Raw genomic sequence first — 13,470 nt, forward strand, 5'->3', positions numbered from 1 at the left:
AATAATTTACTAATGTTTATAAACTACTACAAATATTTAAAATGTATCCTGAAATCTGAACAGCATCATTGCTGTAATCCATGTCACTGGGAAAACAAATTGACTACTAAATTGGTTGAGTATACTTGATCAAACTTGGTTTCAGCAGCCAGTATGAAGTGTTTGGATTCTTGTCTTGCTGATTTCCCATATCTCTCAGTTTAAAAAAAAGTAGTTACAATTTACAGGGCATGTTTAACTGTGCTCTCTTTGTTAGAACTATTTAAGAGGAGACTGTTTCTTCTCCTTCATACGCTCTGTTTTTTTATTTGCTTTGAGAGTCATTAATAGCTTCTTCAGATTTCCTTCTTCTCTTTTTTTTTGCATTTTAAAATGTAACTTGAATATTTAAAAGCACAGAAACATGCATTTCAGCTCAATGAAAAGCTGTTTATCAAAAAAGTGTGATGTCCCATGTCACCTATAATTCTCTCATGGCTCTTTGGAGATCAAACAGATGACAATTCATCTAAATAGAAGTCAGTTCCCAAAAGATTACAGGTACCTGTGCTAGAAAGAAAGTAATGATTCCCTGAGAGAACCATAATAATCAATAAACCTTTGTCTTGAAAAACATCAGCAGCTTACTTCAGATACACCACAGGAATTAAGTCAGACAATAATATACACTGGGATAGCTCAAGTCCATCCACTAGTTACTTAAAAAGTATGAAAAAATAATTCTTAATTTCTTTCAATCTTTCTTAAATATTCTAAAATATATGGATATCTACATGTAAACATACTTAATTACGTAGCAAGGAAGAAAAAAGAATGGTACACCCAGATGTACATTCTTAACTGACGGCATGTGTGGACCACATGGCTGCTACGAATGATCAAGAAGGTAGCCCAGTTTTGTGCTGCAGCTCTTGGACTATTTAATTCTGCTTTGATGTAAATCTGCTTTTATTTTTAGGTCTTATTTTATGCAACCCGTAAATGTTTTAAGCTTACAACAGGAAACACAGCTGGAACGGAACAAATACTTGTTGGTCCTACTCTCCACATTCACACTGGTAAGCAAGTAACTTGACATGGAATTTGCTTTTGTACATAAAGCACATAAGAAATTACATAAATAAATATACCATGGACTTCAGAAAAGCAGTTTATGTGGTGTTTTAAGGATTAAGAACTAAATAGTGGATGTGTTGTAAGGAAAGATTTACACCAGGTATATACATCCTGGTGGGCAGAAATTAGTTACAGTTTACACTGGGGTTTTTAAACCAAGGTGATTTTTTGATGGAACGATGCAAAGATTTTGGATGTTATGAAAGAGGATTCCAGAAATGTCAGGAGAAGAATCAGGGGAAAGTACAAAGACAACAGAGGACAGCAGTTCAAATACTTGGGAATCACAGGACGGGCCAGGTTGGAAGGAACCACAGTGGGTCATCTGGTCCAACCTCTCTGCTCAAGCAGGGTCACCCTAGAGCACGTTGTATCCTGACAGTTCTTGAATATCTCCAGTGAGGGAGACTCCACAACCTCTCAGGGCAATCTGTTCAAGTGCACAGTCACCCACACAACAGAGTAGTTCTTCCTCATATTTCTCATATTTTCTCCTCATATCTTCCCCTCATATCATACTCCTCATATCTTGGGAGAAGGTCCCAAGATCAGTTTGGTCAGACAGAGAAGCAAAACCACTGATAGTTTTTCTCTCAGATTCTGAACTAGATTTCATTTCAGTCAGGTTTGCACTGCCTTTTCATCACTGCTACAACATTTCTGTCAATAAAGTTTTTTCTCCCACGAGCATTGTGGAAATATTTAAGGCCAAAACTGATTTCAGTAAACTAGTTTTATGAACTGTTAATCCTGATATAGGACCTATGATCCCCTAAAGATCTGCTACGTTCAAAGGAAACATCTTAAGAATAGGAAACCTGCTAGATCAGCAGTTATAAGATTATAGACTAAAAGTGTTTTGAGAATTTTGATGCCAGACTCTGAACTTGATAAACTCTGGATTGTTGAGAATAATGAATGACTATTCCCAACCTCAGTTGCAGCCCCAGTTGTGTCCTTAGATCTCCCTTGGCACTTTAAAATATGATTTTCTGCTTTATACTAAATTTTCTTAAAGAGGGAGGAAGTGTTTAATATCTAGTTCATGCCTAAATCAATTTGAATCCAGAAACTAAGGGGATCTGAAATAACCTAATTTGGGCACTTCAGAGCTGGATACTTACACTGGAACTTTCAAACTTCTTATCATCACTTTTTCAGAGCAGCACCCAGCACTAGATTTTTTTAAGCATCCTGGGGAGTTCCCTGCCTCCTCTCCAGAGCAGTGAGAGCACTTGCTTAGGTAATGGAAGACAAGCTCAATTCCTTCTTCAGCTCTTGAAAAGTCAAACCATGACTCTAAACACTAGGTTGCCATCTAGTCTGACTCCGACAGTGAGTGTTTGTATAAATAGAGAAGAAAAAAGAATTAGAAGGGGACAGGGAAGGAGGGATATCTGCTTCATTCAGTTTGCTGGGGACAGAGGATGCAAAACCTTATTTCAGAGTTTATCAGACCACCCACGGTTTGGGCTCTACTCCAGCCTGACTGTTGTATTTTGGGCAATTAATGAAATATATAAGCAGATCCAAAAGCACATCCAGAATCCTTTTCAGTCTTAACAGACTTATTCACAACAACAGGATAATGTATCATCATGTAATTCTTGGTATCCCTCCAGCACATAAATGCCTCAGTAAAAAGTAACCACTTCAGCAGGTGCAAGAAGAACCTCCCCAGAAAGACTCTGGCAGTGCTGCCCTAGCCAGGGCCATCCACTGTCTGAGGAAACTGGGAAGGTCAAACAGTGGTTAATGGGAAAAGAAAAGACAATGTAGTTCCTTGTCGCATTGCTTTGTCATTCTTGCATGCCCAGTAAGGTTTGATCGTCCAGTAAGGAATAGAAATAATCTCATGTGATTTAGGCAACTGATCATGTAGCTCTGGTACCTAGAACAACCACCATGAGTGGTTTCCAAACAGCCAAGAGCCTGAAATACATCCACATAAATTGGTTAATCCCTTATCCTGAATAGTGCATAAAGATGTAGGAACTGAGATCTCTATGTGCAGAATTTGGCTCCATCAACTGGAAGAAAATATGTCTAATGAGTAATGTTATCAACTATACTGCAAATGGTAGCATCTTCCACACTGCTTACATTAAACTCTCAGAGAGTAAGGTAAAGGACATAACTTCTGCTTTAAGTTAGCATTTCCCCATTACAACAGAAAAAAGATCAAAACCTTGTAATTAATCACATCTTTGCTCTTATGCAGCACCATACCATTACTCCAAGATAGGCTTTCAGTAAGTAATAAAGTACTAACAGGATAATGGCAGTGAAAGAGCAAATGAAATCTGTTCTTGCTCACATTTGTTCCACTTCTTTGCACTGATAGTAAAAATACACAAAATGGGATACGGAAGATATCCATATGCAGTGCATTAAATGAAGAGGAAAAAAACACCCTAGTGGATACCACTTTCTCTCATGCATCATCGACTACTTTCTGCCAAGTCATACTAAGCTGCTAAGAAGCAATAAAAAGCTGCAATGAGAGAACTACAGAAGATTCGGAGCATGTAAACATATACCAGCGTAAAAAATAACAGTTCTCATCCATAGAGACATCTCTATTTTCCACCTTCTTTTATGTATTTTCCACATCCTATTGACTGAGAATTTGTATTTAGTCAGTGATTGGATGTTCACCTCAAAACATTTCTAACTTCAGCAACCTGTGAGTCCAGCAATATACACACCTATTCCAGAGCCTAAACCCTGGCCTGCCAGTCTACAATCCACTCACATATTACATTTCCAAAAGTTTTCCAGTAGACCAATGTGAAGAAGGTATATGCCCTATCATCACCTTGTATCCCCATATCCAAATCCAACTGCCTTATCAGGTTTTAGGGAAGTGATCGGCTCAAGAAAAGAGGCCAGTTCTACATTAGTACAACAGGATGAGACCAATTGTGGAGACTCCTCCAGGGAGGAATCTGTGCAGGATAACAAGGGACTCATGGTGGTTGTAGAACATCTCTATCCAATACGCTCAAGTCTTCAAATATCCACCACTTCATGGCAAGGAAGTTAAAATTTAACCCCCCTAAAGAAGTATATCCCACCAATACTTGGCACGTGAAAACTACAGTGAGTCACTAAAGCATGTCAGACAGAGAGTAACCATGTGGTTATGTGTTATATACTACAAACCAACAAGAACAAAATGAACACAAAATTCTGCACATGCTAGGTAATACCTAATGACAGCAAGTCATGGTATGAATCAGAAAGTAAATAAATACATACACATATATGTGTATGTATTTGCATGTGTATGTTTGGTAGAAAATAATAAAAAACTAAAGAGAAAAAAGTGTATTTATCTTATTCATGACTACAATCAACTCTGGTTAGAAATATGACTAAAATTGCTATTACTCATGAAAAATGTGCATATGAAGTAATTCATATTACATCATGACATTTTCATTAGGATGCAGTACTTCTGATCAAAGAGAAAAACAATACAATATTAAAATGATAGCCAAGTACTGACTCTGCTGTCTTGAGTTCAAACAATTAAAAGCATGAAAAAATATCTTTTGATTTTCCATGTTTTAAATATTTTTGAAGAAAACTTAGAGCAAAAGCAAGAACATGATTTCCTTCTTAGCACTGCCTGGGACCATATGCATAATTTTCAGTTACCAAGAAATAGCCTTAAACTAAGAAGCTTAACAGCGGAACAGGGATGTAATAAAATGCAAAATGGTAGGTGCATATTAATGCAATCAATACAGAAAGATACAACTTATCAGATAAAGACTAGTCATTTAAATTCTTTAACAAGTGAGCAAAATTTGGCCGTGGCTAGAACTTCAGGTACACAGACATGGCACTGCTTCCTTTACACAGCTGTAGATCAGATGTAACATTAGCGAAAACAGAATTCAGACACTGAAAAACATTACAAGACATGATTACAGCCTCCAGATCCTCTTATGTGTTCCACTGTTTATTCATTACAGTGAATCTATTCCTATTAGATCTAATTATTATATCTCTGAATCCTTCTGGCTTTACTACTTTGCAGCTGATTATCAAAGTACAATATGCAACACCAGCTTTATCCATTCAACTGCCCAAGTAACTTGTCTCCTTGTCTTCAAGATGGTACTAAATAAGTGATATCCAAAGTAATAGAGTAGTCATGAACAAACCTGCTTTACGGAAAAATAAAAGCAAAAAGTCATTACTGGAAATATCTGGAGTTTTATACCTATCCCAAATGTTCCCCAGAAAATAGTTTCATAAAAACAGTACTGAAAAATAGTTTGAAAAATAGTTTGCATGTCCTTAACTAAACCAGAAGAAAGCAATGTATAAACCAATGGGTTTTGGAGGCTGCTTTAGTAACAACTAGTCACAAAGAAGTCAGGTCTGTAGTGCAAACCTTTTATCTCTACTCTGTCCTTATGTTTGACCAAGTCACGCACAGTTCGTTTGAATTTTTTTTCACTAAAGAGAATATATGGTGCATTTGTACTCCTTAGCCTTCCACAATTTCCACAAATGACAATTCATGCTCAGAATCGACTCCACATAGAGTGAGAAAACCCAATTTGCCTGGGGTTTTCTGAGAAGTTTCAGCTTCTTAAATGTACTCAGCAAACTATTTCCAGCCTTTATTTTGACCTTATTCATAGATCCTAGTTTATCATCTTCTAATATCACATTTCTCTCATACCTGACCACTCTGGAAACTTCACTAAAATACAATGTATAGCTAAGATAAACTCTGTTGTAACTTTTCTATTGTTAATTAACTTCATCATGATTTCCAGCGTGAATACTTTGAACACTTTTGCTCTGTTAGAACTATGTTAGCAGTTTACAGCTGGTGGTTCAGAAGGCATCAAAAAATGGTCTTCAAAATAATTAGGAATATTTTTTTGTTTAATTATATATGCATGAACCTCTACAGATAAGTACACAAACAGGCTAAACTAGGGAAAGTATGTTTTTTTCAAAAGCTATTCAGTGTGATTTTGAAACATGAGAATTGTGGAAACACTCTACATCTTCCATCCTTTTCAGAACTGAGATACAGTCCCTTGATTAAAAAAAAAAAAAATTGGGGAAACACTGGACTACATGTCAAGGTGATGGAAAAAAAGGCTAAGAAAGGTTTGGCCAGGATAGATTTTAAGGAGAAAAAGGAGAAGCCATTGTCACTACATATCTCAAGCCAGCACCTTACTAGTAAGTACGGGCATTTGCACCATGACGAAATAATTGCCAGGCCTGACCCCAGAAGGAACAAAACTTCAGATAAATCATTTCCATCTCTGTCAGCACAAACACCACCTGCAGCCAACTGATCCCTGAAAATATTTTCATGGGTTTCTGCCACATTGAAACCATACTTTCTGAACATCTATTGAGCAAAAGTTAGCACAAATTTTCTATTTAATGCAAGTCAGTGGAAAGAAAAGTCAAGTCAAAGGTTTATGGAAGGAAGAAAAGCTATCTGTTGTAGCATGTAGCTGTCATTAGTTATTTTATGGGATATATGAAACCTAGCAAATCACATTCACATCAAAAAGAAACTACATCCAACACTGACTGAAATACATCCCCTTGCTGTTGCTGCAACCTCAGAGTCTGACCTTCACATTACATTTAATAGGAGACAGAAAGACTGAGTGCCACATATAGTAGAGAATAATCTAAGGACCCTCTTAAAAATAAATATTTGCAAGTCCTAAAGAAAACATTAAAAAATAAGAGGTGTATGAAAAATTGTTTATGAACTCAAACACACAACAATTGTCTTTTTTCATACACTTATAAATTAATCCCTTTGCAGAAAGAAAAGGAAGACTATGTGAGCATATATCACACAACACAGAATTCCAACGATTACTTATTTTTTATTTCCATCTATAAATTTGAAAATGCAGTTGCCAGCTATTTTGGAGCCTACTGTAATTTTCCTGTAGACGCTGGTCTCCAGACAATTTATGATAAGATTGATACATTAAATATGAAGTGGTTTCACTCTGTAGACCTTACATCACATTCACAGTTTTCTTATTAATCCCTTTCAGTTAAAATATAGTTTTACACTTAAAAAAAGAAAAGCCCCAATAAAATTGGTAAGGCACAATTATTCGCAGGTTAAAGCCCAGTCTTAGATACACTCTTGCATCCATTTAACGTCAGCTACATGAATCTCTTGAATTTTGTGAGTGTCAATCTTCACAAAATAATATTAAAAAAATGTTTTTCAGTAAGGTATCTTTTCCCAATACATCTATTTCAAATGTTGAACCTACCCAGAATTAACATCAGCCAATCCAGTGACAGCTGAAATTCACATGTGGACTTGGCATTCACTGTTCTCAAAGATGTTGCTCACAGGCTTGTCCTTAAGTATGTGCTGATTGTTCAGGAATTATTGGAGAGAGTTGGAGTAACACAGTCTAAATGTTGCACATGAATAATAAACTGATCAAAAAATCTTACACAGTGGAAAACTTTTTATCAAAAAATATTGATTCAACAGTAATAAAACTATTCCATGAAAATCCATTAACCGCTACAATCATATAAAAATAAACCAAGTGGGCTTTCTACAAGCTCAGATTCTCAAATTCCCCATCCCATCACTTTTCTGGATTGACTGAACAATTCCTCCAAGATCAATGCCTTCCCAAGAGTCAACCACACATTGAGGTAGGCAGTAGAAAGCAACCAAAATCTGTGTTTACACCACAAGACACACGCACACACATATACACAGTAACTTATTTAGCTTTAGTGACATTCTTCTAAAATATTTCTGTTTTCCTGTTCCACATGTGTATGTGCTCATATTTTTACAGGGACGGCTTGGGCTTCTCTGTAATAATTGTTATATCACAGACAGACTTTTGAATAAATTAAAATTTTCACATTAGGTGAAAATTTGACTTTTCAGTTTAAAATAGACTGCATAAAATTCAAACAAAATGAATTTGACAGTGCTGTTTAATGCTTCTTGGAAGTTTTTGTGCAGCTTTGTCTTCTTTCTTCTAGATGCTCTTTTTAGAGTTTTATAGTTTGCACTAAAAAGAAGATTAAAAAGAAAAATATTGAGAGATCTGTCATCAGTAGTTACCAAAAATCCTGCTCCTTTTCTAGCTGTTAAACCATCTGGTTGAACAATGAACTATCAATCATTAATACTGAGCTCTCCCACATGGAATACATTTTACTGACAGTTAGAAATAGGTAACAAATAATGTATTTTCTTCTTAAATCAATGAATTAATGGTGACACTCCACAAGTTAATGTATAAAGTTAGATCTTTACACCTTACCTTTGCTGATACAGAATGCACCATTATTTTCCATACCTTATATGTTTATATAGTTCATAGACCCTAATCTGTAGAAGGTAGAAAACATGAATTTTAGATGGATGTGCCTCAGCATTCCAGCCCCATGGTGCCAGATGTTGTCTAAACTAAGAGATTTAGGTTTAAGTAGCAAATTGTCAGTTATCTGAAACTGGGCTCTTTGAACTCCTCTGACTTAACAGAATGATCTAAATTTCTGGAATAATAAAAAAGAGCACATGTATTCATTTATTACTTTGACCACATCACTTCATGACTGCTTCTTCACCAGCCAGGAAAGCAACAGAATCACGTATGAACTTTTGATCTCAAAGAACCCACAGTTCCAAGTATATTTGACCTGGTGCTTGTGATATCCTTGGAACAGCATCACTGTTTGTTTTGTAGGCCCACAAGGAGTGGATTCTGAGTGACATGCTGACCTTATAGTCATTAACAAGATGCTGGTCTTTTCACTTTGTTTGTAAAAAACAGAACACATGCCGAAAACAAAGATATAATGATGATAATTAAAAAGAAACCCGTAATAGAAACATATTTTGAAACTCCAGTAAGCTTTGAGCATTCAATGAACACCAACCAATAGGAGGCAATATCAAAATATGCAGAAAAAAATCCTAGAGCCACTAAAGATTGCCAAGCTGCCGATACAATATACTTTTCAAACTGAATAAACTGTGTGAATCAACTTCTCTGAAATTATTATGAGGCATTACAGGAAAAAACACCTATGAAAATGCTAAATGCCAAGACCTTCCCTTAGGAATTTACAGCAGATACGTAAGTCTTAGCATATTTGCCCCCCCATGACATAATGGTATATTATCAGCAATATTCCTGGCTAAATTCCAACCAAGGGGAAGATCTCTCTCCTGAAAATTACTTTAGAACATAGTTCTATGAGGATTTACCAGCAGATACTCACTAAGCCACCAAGAGAAGATAGTCATTATTAATTGTGAGGTTTCAAAAATATTTAACTGCCTAAGGTGAGGACAAAGCAAATAAATGCATGACACAAGTCTAAATTGCCACTCAAAACATTTTTTTTCTTCTCCAAATATGTGGGTTTTTCCACTAGCAATATCCACATTAACCACTTCATTGTTCTTCTAAAACCTCTTCCAGCTTCTCTATATATGAAATTTCTGGTGGACTGCTGAAGTAAAGCTGTTGAAGAACTTCTTTCCTATAAAAATCTATTTGTAATATCCAGTTCTGGCAACCTGCAAGGATGAAGGTACGCTCACTCATGGCTGGGCTTCGCGAACAAAGATTTGGGAAGGACTCTACCCACGTTTGTTACAAGTGCGTTGGTGGCTAAAAAGGCCAATACGAGATAGACACGTCCGGTTGCAAAAGGCACAGCAGAAAGACTCCTTAGATGGTATATTCTGCAAGGCTCGATTCTTTCTGCGTTGTCTTTTCTCCTCAAGAGTGAACCTGTGTGCTTTCTCAAAAGCATCAGCAGCGTTAAAGATAGTGTGTCTCCAGGTCTCCCGATTGGAGGCCAGAATAGACCAGTTATGATGATCAATATGGCCAAGGCTGAGATGTTGCTTCAGGGAGTCCTTATATCTCCTCTTCAGGGCTCCTCTCTTGCGGCAGCCGGTGGCAAGTTCACCATAAAGCAGGATCTTAGGGAGGCAGTGGTCCTTCATCCTGGAGACGTGTCCTGCCCAATGCAGCTGTGTTCTCAGTAACATGGCCTCAATACTTGTGACTGCTGCTTGTTCTAGAACAGGTGTATTGGTCACATAATCTGACCAGTGGATGTTTAGGATTACACAGAGACAGTGTTGATGGAAGCATTCTAGGAGTCGCAGGTGGTGGTGGTAGATGACCCATGATTCAGATCCGTATAAGAGAGTAGACAGCACTATGACTCTGTAAACACTGATCTTTGTACTTTTCTTCAAGTGTTTATTTTGCCAAACTCTTTTATGAAGCTTTCCGAAAGCACTATATGCCTTTGCTAACTACATAGCCTCTTCCTCCCTTCAAGATAAACTAGCTCTCCCAGCTCCTCTGAAGCAGATCCATGAGCAGCTCAAAATCTGCACTAGTGAAGGACAGGATTATAATTCTGCAAGTCTTGTTCACTTTTCTCAGTATTTTGAACTCTACAGTCTCATAGTCTGTGGTGCAAAGGCTGCCATAATGTACTGGCACCTGAAATGGTCTCCCAGTCCAGTTGCTTTCATAGGGAAAGTGCTGCTGTGCACCAGGCACATCTTAACTGCCCCTACATCTAAACTTTGCTCCAGACTTTGATCTCAAGCCCCAGGAAACATAGAATCATAGAACAGTTATGGTTGATAGAGACCTTTAGAGGTCATCTAGTCCAATTCCTCTGCAATAAGAAGAGACGCCTTCAACCGGATCAGGTTTCTTAAAGCCCCATCCAACCCAACTTCAAATATTTCCAGGGATGGGGCATCTACCACCTCTCTGGGCAACCTCTGTCAGTATCATAACAAAATCATAAACAAATGTGTTCCTTTTATCTAGTCTACATCTATCCTCTTTTAGTTTAAAACCATTACCCCTTGTACTATTGCAACAGTCCCAACTAAAAAGTTTGTCCTCATCTCCACTGTAAGCCCCCCTTAAACAGTGAAAAGCTGCAATAATGTCTCCCTGGAGCCTTAACTACTCCAGCTCTTTCACCCTTTCCTCACAGGAGAAGTGCTCAAGCTCTCTGATCATTTATGTGGCTCCCCTCTGGACCCACTCCAATAGGTCCACATCTTTCCTGTGTCCAGAGCTGGACATAGTACTCTAGATGGGGTCTCAGCAGAGCACTGGGGATATGGTTTAGGAGTGATTATGGTGGTGCTGGGTTGATGGTTGCACTAGGTGATCATGAAGGTCTCTTCCAACCCTCATGATTCTGTGATAGCAAAGGTGCAGAATCACATCTCTCAACCTGTTGGTCATGCTCCTTTTGATGCAGCCCAGTATATGGCTGACTTTCCAGGTTGCAAGCACACATCGCCAGCTCATGTCAGGAGCATAATCTGAAGTGTCCCTTGCTAACTTAGCAAGCATATTCTCACTACGCTTTCTCAGATAGATCATGTCTCAGGATCATTTAGTGGAATGGTTCCTCAAAGAAGTTGTGAAAGACAAAGCCATTTCTGTCACAACAGCAGAATTTTGATCAATGGTCACTAACAGTTGGATTGTTCAATCTGAAGGAAACTGTGGAAATAGATATACATAATAACCAAGGCCATCAAGGGTTATTATCAAGGAGAAAGTTGTACGTTGTGCTGATTTGACCTTGGCTGGATATCAGGCCCACCAAAGCTGCTCCATCACTCCCCTCCTCAGCTGGGCAAGGACAAAAAATACAATCAAAGACTCATGAGTTGAGATAACGGCAAGAAAAGATCACTCACTGTCACGGACAATAACACACTTGACTTGAGGAAATTAATGGAATTTACCACCAGTCAAATCAGAGTAATGAAAAGTAAAACACACCTTCCCCCCCACCCCTCCCTTCTTCCTGCGCTGAATTTTATTCCTCATTCTCTACCTCCTCCCCACCAGCTGCACAAGGGACAGGGGATGGGAGCTGTGGTCAGTTCATCAGACATTGTCACTGTCACTGCTTACTCCTCAGGGGCAGGACTTCTTTCCTTGGTCCAGCATGGGAATCAGTCTCTCCAGGAGAATGCTGCAAAGAATGCTGTGGTAACAGTGTCTAAAGCTTTCTTAAAGTCCAGGTAAAAAATATCCACAGACATCCACTACATGGGTCATCTTGTTATAGAAGGAGATTAGGTTGGTCAGCAGGACCCGCCTTTCATAAATTCCTGTTGACTGGAATGATTCAATATGAAATGTGATTCAATACGAAAAATATCCACTCATTAAATGGCATTGGGCAGTCTAAAGCATGGTCACCCTTGTACATTCTGCAAATATTGGCAGAATAACATGTATATGGAAGAAAACTACCATAAAATCTAAGACTGAGAAAATACATTTCTGAGTCACCGGCAGATATTCAGGAGAAACTGGCCTTTTATCAAGTTAGTGAGAAACTGTGAGCTCTCTAGGCTAAAGACAAAGAAGCAGAGGAGCTGACCCCAGCAGACTTACTAGTTTTATTTAGAATCTGAGCAATAAGGAGTACCCCAGGAATCAATATGTCTATCAGAGCTCAGACAATACTTGAAGAGTAAGGCTGGAATGATACAGCAACAGAAACAAAACCCTCACATGCAAAAGAAGACCTGTACTCTTTTCTCTTGTCATTGCCTTCCTTCCCATCCTTTCAGCTGTTTATTTTATGTCATTATTAGAACCCTTGATAATTACTTTTTAAAGCAACAAAATACATGCACAGACCAAACATTTTTGGCCTAATTCATAATTAACAAAATGTCTTTCTGATAATCAGTGTCCAAATGGTGTGCACAATTTTCTGCTTGCCACTAATGAGATTCTCACTCCTCAAAACATAACATTTAATTCACTATTTTTAAAAGGAAAAGAGCTGCTTCATAACTGGAATAGGAGTAGCATAGACAGCTTTCCCATTCATATGTTAGAACTGATAGTAGTTGAATATGTTTCTCACTTTTGCATAGGCAGGTACTATCCAGTTTACATCACAAAATTGTGCCATAACAGCCCTGTACTTCTATTAGCTCAAATGAAAACTTCAACACCACAGCTATCTGCTCTAGGATGGCAAAGCCTCTGATGGGGACATGGCTGCATCAGCAGATAACTGCCTCAGCTAAATTTATACATTTAAAGTGGTGGTATAACAGCCTGCAGGAAGAGGGAAAATCCTGTTGACATATGTCCCATCTACACCAAAAGGCCCCTGTAATGAAGTTATGCCAGTAGTGCTAAGACTGCAGACTGTAAATTAGGCAAAACCTAAGCAATATGTATTACTACAGAGTTTCTGTTACTAGATCTTTCTATTCAACGTAATGTTGCAAGTCCTTTGTGGGTTTTACTTCAGCTTGTG

At 37.9% G+C, this 13,470-nt stretch overlaps 1 protein-coding gene and 1 long non-coding RNA gene across 3 annotated transcripts in view; both read right to left on the minus strand.

Annotated features, from left to right (window-relative positions):
- Window positions 1–13,470, minus strand: part of NKAIN3 (sodium/potassium transporting ATPase interacting 3) — a 357,930-nt gene that overhangs the window by 327,125 nt on the left and 17,335 nt on the right. The gene's annotated exons all lie outside the window — the stretch shown is intronic.
- LOC113978748 overlaps window positions 1–13,470 on the minus strand; it is a 45,876-nt gene that overhangs the window by 30,759 nt on the left and 1,647 nt on the right. The gene's annotated exons all lie outside the window — the stretch shown is intronic.

The sequence above is a fragment of the Neopelma chrysocephalum genome, unplaced genomic scaffold (genome assembly GCF_003984885.1).
Source record: "Neopelma chrysocephalum unplaced genomic scaffold, ASM398488v2 Primary Assembly neopelma1_22, whole genome shotgun sequence".
Lineage (NCBI taxonomy): Eukaryota > Metazoa > Chordata > Aves > Passeriformes > Pipridae > Neopelma > Neopelma chrysocephalum.